This window comes from Belonocnema kinseyi, chromosome 4, assembly GCF_010883055.1.
Source record: "Belonocnema kinseyi isolate 2016_QV_RU_SX_M_011 chromosome 4, B_treatae_v1, whole genome shotgun sequence".
In the NCBI taxonomy this organism is placed as follows: Eukaryota; Metazoa; Arthropoda; class Insecta; order Hymenoptera; family Cynipidae; genus Belonocnema; species Belonocnema kinseyi.
The window spans coordinates 147,766,728-147,774,434 of record NC_046660.1 but is presented as its reverse complement, the minus strand read 5'-3'; the positions used below and the strand labels follow the sequence as shown (position 1 = coordinate 147,774,434).

General features: G+C 40.2%; 1 protein-coding gene across 6 annotated transcripts in view; it reads left to right on the top strand.

Moving 5' to 3' along the window:
• LOC117172093 (DE-cadherin-like) overlaps positions 1-7,707 on the top strand; it is a 470,947-nt gene that overhangs the window by 101,326 nt on the left and 361,914 nt on the right. The gene's annotated exons all lie outside the window — the stretch shown is intronic.

The following is a 7,707-nucleotide window of genomic DNA, read 5'->3' as shown; positions in this document are numbered from 1 at the left end:
GAAATAAAAGCGTTTTTGAAGGAAGCAAGCCAGACAGTGGGTCGGTTGTGAGGCAGTCCCATAATGTCCCAATAAGTGTGTCCTCAGATCCAATTTGATAAAATTAAATTTGAAGTTATAAGTATGTAAAATTTACATTGTCATAAGAGCCATGAAGAGGTTATGTTTTGCGCCCCTGATGGTCTTCTCTGTGCCGCTGCCCGAAAGTAACATCTTATCACTTCTCAATTAATTTTCGGGGTCTCCTTGATCTTTATTCTAGTCTACCCACCCTGGAGCTACTGGTGAAGTGCATTTTCAAAATCAGATCTTATTCCCTTAATATTTCTTCTACAAAATTTTGGCGAAATTACATCCCGTTAGGAGAAGTTGTAGTTTCCTCCATCTCGAATTTAAATTGGCAGTTCATTAAGTTCTCATCATGATGGTGTTGAAAATTGATGCGCTGCCGTGGCATTCCTGTGAAAGTGGTCAGCTGGGAGCTTCCAACCGAAACATCCTTCGCAGGCGCAGCTGATGTTCTGCCGCTTACCAATTTTTACCGATGTTATGGCCAAACAGTAGCCCTAGCGGCCCGAATTCTGGTGCTGCCAGCGATGGCAGCAAGGGTGCGCCGACGATCATCGGAAAGCGACCAACGACCTACTGAACAATTTCCAACTGACTGCTAAATGTAAAAATGTTCAGTGTATCTTGTGTTCATATTGTATGTAGCCGAAAGCACAATAGGATGAATAGATGCATGACTCACGTTCCTCCATATTTTCTTTACTTCATGCCTTAAGTCGCTATAATAATAAAGAAATTACCATTCTCATTTAGAAGTGTCGGATGTGCCTAGCGGTTTATGCCTAGCGGTATAAAATCATTTTTCCTAAACGAAGTAAACATGCTCATCGATAGATATTATTTCTATTTCTTGGAGTGTGTATGCGTGGCGATTAAATGAGTTTTTTCGAAGAAAAGGCTCCCTTTGGAAACCGAATACAGGCATCGAAAGGCATACTATCGAGGCATGTGTTCAAAAATGATTTTCTGTTGTACTATAGTTAATGTACTTTGATAAAAAATATTTTTTCTTTGGTTTTAAATCAAACTGTTTTCTTAAAATTTTATTTTCTTTTTAAATGAGAATTTATTAATTTAAATAAATAATTACCTATTTCTATTTTGGTTTACTAATTGTTCATTTTTAGTACAAAATTTATTCTCTTTATGACGGTTTGAATAAAAAGTCGCTTTAATTAAATTTTTCCTGACGCAGATTCGTAGATATCGCTATTTCGTTTATATGAATGATACATCAGTTGATGCGGTAGCATTTAGACAAGCAATTGATTATCTTATTGGATCATTTTATTAGTGGTACAACAAAAATTAATGCAGAGGTTAGGAAGAGATTTTTGAATCATTTCGCAAACTACGAATTTATAACACGCAAATGCCGAAATAAGGATGAATGAAGTGTAGCCTAAATAAGGAAGAATGACCATTTCCATGAATGAGATTTCTAATACACTTGTTATTTCAGCAATGTCAATCAAGTATTGATAATTTTCTTCTATTAACTGAATGCTATGCTTTTCATTGTTTTACTCTTCGAATCGTTGAGGTCCCTCTATAAGTGTACTCGGAGGTAGAATTTGTGGATGTATAATTACGTATTTACCGTCATTTACTGCATGGATTGATAATGTTATGTCTTTACTTAAGGGCTTGTGATACTTATAAAATTATCGATTTCACCAGTTTTAGGTTCCCCCGGCATTTTTCCTAGATTAATAAGTATTTTGTCTAAAAATTTTGGTAAATGATAGCGATAGCATCGGTATGATAATGACCTACATTATCGGAATGACAGAGCTGAAAACCCATCCTAACCTCAAAATAATCACAATAACATTTTTTTGTTACTATCTCTCAAAGACGAGTCCGGTGTCGTCCGTTATGATATTTTATAGCACCTCCGAACTCATTTCAAAAAATTTTCATTATTGTGAAAAAAATCGGATTAAGAAACAATATTAGAACATTTATCCGTTTAATCTAGGACTTTACGGTTTCTAGTTCAAATTTTTCCAAGTATTGATTTCATCGTTCGAAGACGGCTTTATACAAGAGGTATATATGGTCGTATCTATTGTCAATGTTATGTGTGTCGGCGAACGAAATGAGTCGCCACGTAGTGTGATAGATTTTCTCTGTACATTGGTCTTTGGTGAATATAGTGGATTCATCAAGTAAAGGGAGGGTCGCATAACAGATGTTATCGAGAGAAGTGATAGCAATGTCCAATTAAAATTCATTCAGAAAAAACATAAAATAAGCCGCTCAAGCTATTTGTATAAGGGCTTCAACCTGTTAGCGTATACAGTGTAATGGTAACTATTGTATAGAATTTCATAATTAGAGGAACGGACACGTTTGCATATGGTTTAAGATCCAAGCTATTCACTTTCTAATTTTGCTTCTTTGCTATCATTTTGCAGTAATACTAACTCTCCTAGTTCGAGAAGAAGATTACTCATAATTACTTTTGCATCTCGTTACCTTTTATATCGTTGCTGTGTTCTTGGATCGCAGTTCTTTCTTTTTCCAAATATTCCTCATGTCTTTTTCGCCAAATGTCTGACAATTCTTTATAGGTTAATGACGTGGTTGTTGCTAAGACTGAATGCAAATTGGCTTAATTGCAAATGGCGTTGCCTATAATTTTATGTTTATTTAAATTATAGAACTCTAAATGAGATGTATTATTAGGTGCTGGAGAAAGGTTTTTAAGAAGGTTAGAGGTATGGAATTCAAAAGAAGGTAAATTGAGAACACATTACTTTACGAAAATATTAATTCCTGTATTGCACTTGGTTTTATAATACTATGTTTTACATTGATGGTTTAATTTATCGCGACTTTGAGTGTGGTTTACAAGAGAGACCACGAGCACACTCGTTCGCCATTAGCGAGAGACTGACTCAGAAACTGGTCGTGCAATCGTAGTCGAATTAATTCGCTTAAGCTACTTGAATGAAAAAATAAAAGGATGTAATCTAATGTGCAATCTGAACAGGCATAAAGTTAATGCCCAGGCTAGTTAGATGTGTTTCGGAGAAAAAATATAAAATTTTAATGAACGCTAGTGAACGATGGGCTTGAAGAGTTGAGGAAGGAATCGGCTTAAAATTAATTAAAAGAACATAAACTAATCAAGTAAACCAATTTATTATTGTAGATTAGTCAAATAGATCGAATGCATACAATTGACTGAAAAATAGTTGAATAACTAAAAGTCAATTAATTGAACATGAAAAATTTAAATTATAAAGAATTAATTGGAATAAACAATTGAAATTCAATTGACTAAAAATTATTGGAATGCTTAAAAGTTCGATTATTTGAACAAAGGAAACGTTAATGGTTGGAAGTTAGTTAAATAAGAAAATTTAATTAAATCCAAATTGATTGATGAAATAAGATCCAATGGAGTGATAATTAATTTAATAACTAAAGCTAAATTAATTAAACAAAGAAAACTTAATTAATTAAAAAATATTTGGAATGATTTTGATGAGTTATCGCTGGGATTTCACTGCACTGTTCAATCAGGTGTAATAAAAATTGAAACGGTCTGAAATTAATAATAAGCAGGGTAATATTAATTTTACCGTTGTGTTCTTGGGACTCACACTCAAATACAGAATTTTGAGACTTGTACAGAGAGTGGCGGGAATCTCGAGTATCCGTTGGTCTAGTGAAGACAATAAGGAAGATAATCAATTTTAAAAACTGACTGCCGTCGAAATTTTATTCCAATCAAGGGATACTTTGGGTGTAGTCAAAGTCACAATAGAAAACACCCCGACCAAGAATCTTAGGACTGAATACTGGGGCGCAACTAGCACAGGAACCACCCCACATAAGTTAGGGACAATACCAAAAACTGCAGGACCCGGACGAGTGGTGAATACAATAGGAAATAGCTTTAATAGCTGTGAACGGGGTGAATTGAATGTTTCGCGTATAAGGAGGGAGCCACAACAAAACACAGTGCCATCAGATGATTCGAGCGTATCGCGTACTAGGCCGGAACAATTCGCAGGGTATAGTTTGGCTCATGGGTCATTAGCCTTTCAACAATTTGCTCAAAGCCCGCCTTATGAAGCTTATGGCCTGAGCCCACAGGAATCCGAAGGGGCAGGTCGCGAAGTCGTTGGATGGGGCATCCCAGTAAATCTTACCCCTCTTCCAAAACGGAATAAAACCTTGGATTCTATAGTCAAGAATTGGGGCAATAAATATCCTGGGACAAGCAGATTAGCGCCGAGAGTTTTCTGGCAAAAGTTCAGAATGGTAAGGAGGTGTGTTACCTCAGCAAGGAAGAAATGCTTACGGCAGTGCCACTTCTACTGGATGACTTACCGGCCAAATGGTTCAGTATGAACCGATGGGCGTGGCCTACCTGGTCAGAATTTATAGCCGCCTTTCGTGTCCAGTTTAGCAATATTAATTATCAATGGAAGCTGGACGATCAGGTGTCTAAGAGATATCAAGGGAAGGATGAATTAACATCCAATTATGTCATCTGCATTAAGGGCCTATATCGAAGGTTTTCGAGGCCCGTGAGTCTGCAAGAGCAAATAAATCGGGAGTATACTTTCCGACATGAATCGGTTAGTCAGGCGTAATGAATTCTTCAAATATAATAGATTGGCGTTTCTAGTAGCTGAAGCCGAGAGAAAGATAAGCACAATGGACGATGATAGGCAACCTACTAAGCGGGAAAAGTCTTTCTTCACTGAGTTTGCCTACAATTCAATCAAAAAAGGTTCAGGCGGAAGTGCTGTAAGAGACGCTAGCTCTGATTCAGCTATTGATAAACTAGAAAAAGTCTTTCTCGACTTGGTAATGTTCCGAGCGAAGAGAAACTCGGCCGATAGCAAGGATCCATCGACTTCGGAGAAGCCGAATAAAAGTAAGCGGAGGAAAGGAGAAGGCGAAGGAGCCAAAGAACTTCGAAAAATCGAAAGGATCCTCTAGGGTTAGGTCTCCAGATAGAAATCGCAAGCCCAGGATTCATCCTGATCAAGAAATACCCTGTTTCAGTTGCCATGGTTATGGTAACCGACTCAACCTATTGTCAGGGAAACCAATGAAGGAGAGTAAACTTCGGGTCGATGCTGCTCCCTTTATCCCTAAGCAGACCCAAGCTTTTACAAAGCAATTGGACATAACTACACTCAATAAGATCACAAAAATAAACCAAACAAATTCAGCTATGACACTTAGTAAAATAACCGACTCGACCGATCAATGTCAACACAGTTCAGTCAACCAGTCGCATGGATGGACACTGTTACTGATGAGCTGTACCACTTCAATATAGAGGCTTCAGAAGTTGCGAACAACTTTCATCGATTCAACTTAAACCTAAGGGTTGAGGACAAGTCGTATCAATTAAATTCAAATTCAAGAGTCGATAACGACTCCAATCAATTAAACCAAGATTCAAGAGGATCTGAGATCAGCGAATTACAGATCCTAAACGATCTGTAGGAAGGTGTAACTAATCCGGGTGCACCGTTCAACCCTAAGTTAAATAGAGTATATAGACTTTACCTTTGCTAGCGGGGATCTGCGCGAGTGGACCTTTCCTTCCCTAGCTACTCGCGGGAATCGAATGGAGCCAAACAAAGATAAACTTAATCGAAGTGAAAGTGAGGAGCTATGTGATGAAGAAGCGCATTTGACTGAGGAGAAAATTATTGCGGAGAATGGTTGGGATGTTGGTGTAACGCGTGGGAAATGTGATGAGGCATTAGGTCACATTAACAAGTTAAATGGAGTCTTGCGAGAAATTAAGGTTTTCTTCGACCTCCATAGCAATATGTTTCGCCAGATAAAGGAGGGATTAGAGAAGGCGTAGGATATAACGAAAAAGGCGCATGATGATTTGAATTTTGCCATATCTGGACTCGAGTGTCTTGATTCAGACGTGGAACGTATAGAGATGGTTACAGAGAGATCCCGCAAGGAGAGAAGCTCAAAAAAGGACACAAACCACAGCGAAACTCAGAACGAAGAAGCCGTGGAAGCTGCTGTTCCCCACCACGGGAAAAGAGAGAGGGAGCCCACCCTGAGTCCTATTGATTCAAGCTGCTCTAGGCAAATGAGCAAGAAGGCGAAGATCCAAAACGTTTCGGCGGCAGCGACTTCGACACTTAAAAAGGCGGAAGTAGAAAAAGAAGCTTCTCCTAACAAGATAAGAAAGCAGAAGACTTTGCAGAGGCGAGACCCGAGGCGCTTCCAATTAAACCGGACGAGGGTTCAAGCTACGCAGGGTTCCTGAAGGGCCTTAAGCAGAAGGTAAGTCCTGACGCCGTAGGTGTACAAAGCAACGGCTTTAGGCAAACTAGAAACGGAGAGGTCCTTGTGGAATTAGGACCTACGGGTAAAGGCAGAGCGGAATTGTCGGCAGCTTTGAGAGAAGCGGTTGATGAAGGGGATAGCTTGCGCGAGCTCGTCCCCCGTGTAGAGGTTGAGGTCCTAGACCTAGACTCTACCACAGATGCAGAGGAAGTAGACGCGGCCTTAAAAAGCACTTTGGCAGCAGCTTTATAGAAGTGGTGAAGGTTAGCCTCACGAAAAGACCCTTCAGAGGTAATCTGCGAGCTTTCGTGAAGCGGAGAGAGGACTCGGCGGTAAGGCTGTTACGGTCAAAATATCTCGAGCAAGTTGGTGAAACCATTTTAGGGCCTTAAACAGGAAACTTCTCAAAATTCAAGACTTGGGTGGGGAAGGAGAATAGGTAGTACATGATGAACTAATGAAAGAAATGGTTTGGATCATGGAACCTAATCGTAAACGACCGGCGCGCGGATCCAAAGGTAGACGAGGGCCCGAGCCGCAAAAAACTTCGGAATCAGACCTACTCGTCCTAATCATAAGGCAATAAAAATAGTTTAGGATACGTTAGGCTTTAATGTCAGGAAGTTTGGTAGTTATTTATTAAACTAGTATTAATAAGAATGAAGTTTCAGCCAAGTTAGAACAAGAAGAATCTTAATTTCAGATGTTCTTTAAGAAGGGATATAGGAAGAAACTGGTGGGCTGGTCCATGAAGGACAATAGGTCCGTGATTAGGATGAACAGGGGCTGGGTTATGTTCTAGCGGCTGAGGGAGAGCGTGCATCTGCCGGAGCCTTGTAATGAGGACCAGCAGAGCAGGTACCGGGAGTACCTGGCAACCGTAGGAAAAAAGAGTTTGGTCGCCTTAAGTGACCTGAAGGCATGGGGCGTCATTGAACCGGTACAGAAGTGTCCAAGCTCTAGCAAAGGCTCAAGCAGCGAGAGCGAAAAGGAGCCAGCACCAGGCCCCCAATCTGGGAGCAGCTCGGGCATAGAGGCCCGGCCCAGAAACCGCAGCGAGGCGCTAGCCAAGTCAGCCAGGGGTTTTTCGGTACCACAGGGAACACTAGCCTCGCACGCTGTACCAACGCCCCCTCCTCAACTTCCTCAATGAGAGCTTCCCCTGATTGTCAGGGTTCAGAGAAGGATGAAGGAGGAACCTCAGGACAAGGCGGCTCGCACTCTGCTGTATTGTGGTACGACTGTCCACTGTTAGCAAACGCGGCACCCATCTTGCGCAGAGCTTTTCCATATGCAAATGTTGGTGCAAAATATTGTGCACACGTTCATATGACATCTTACAGG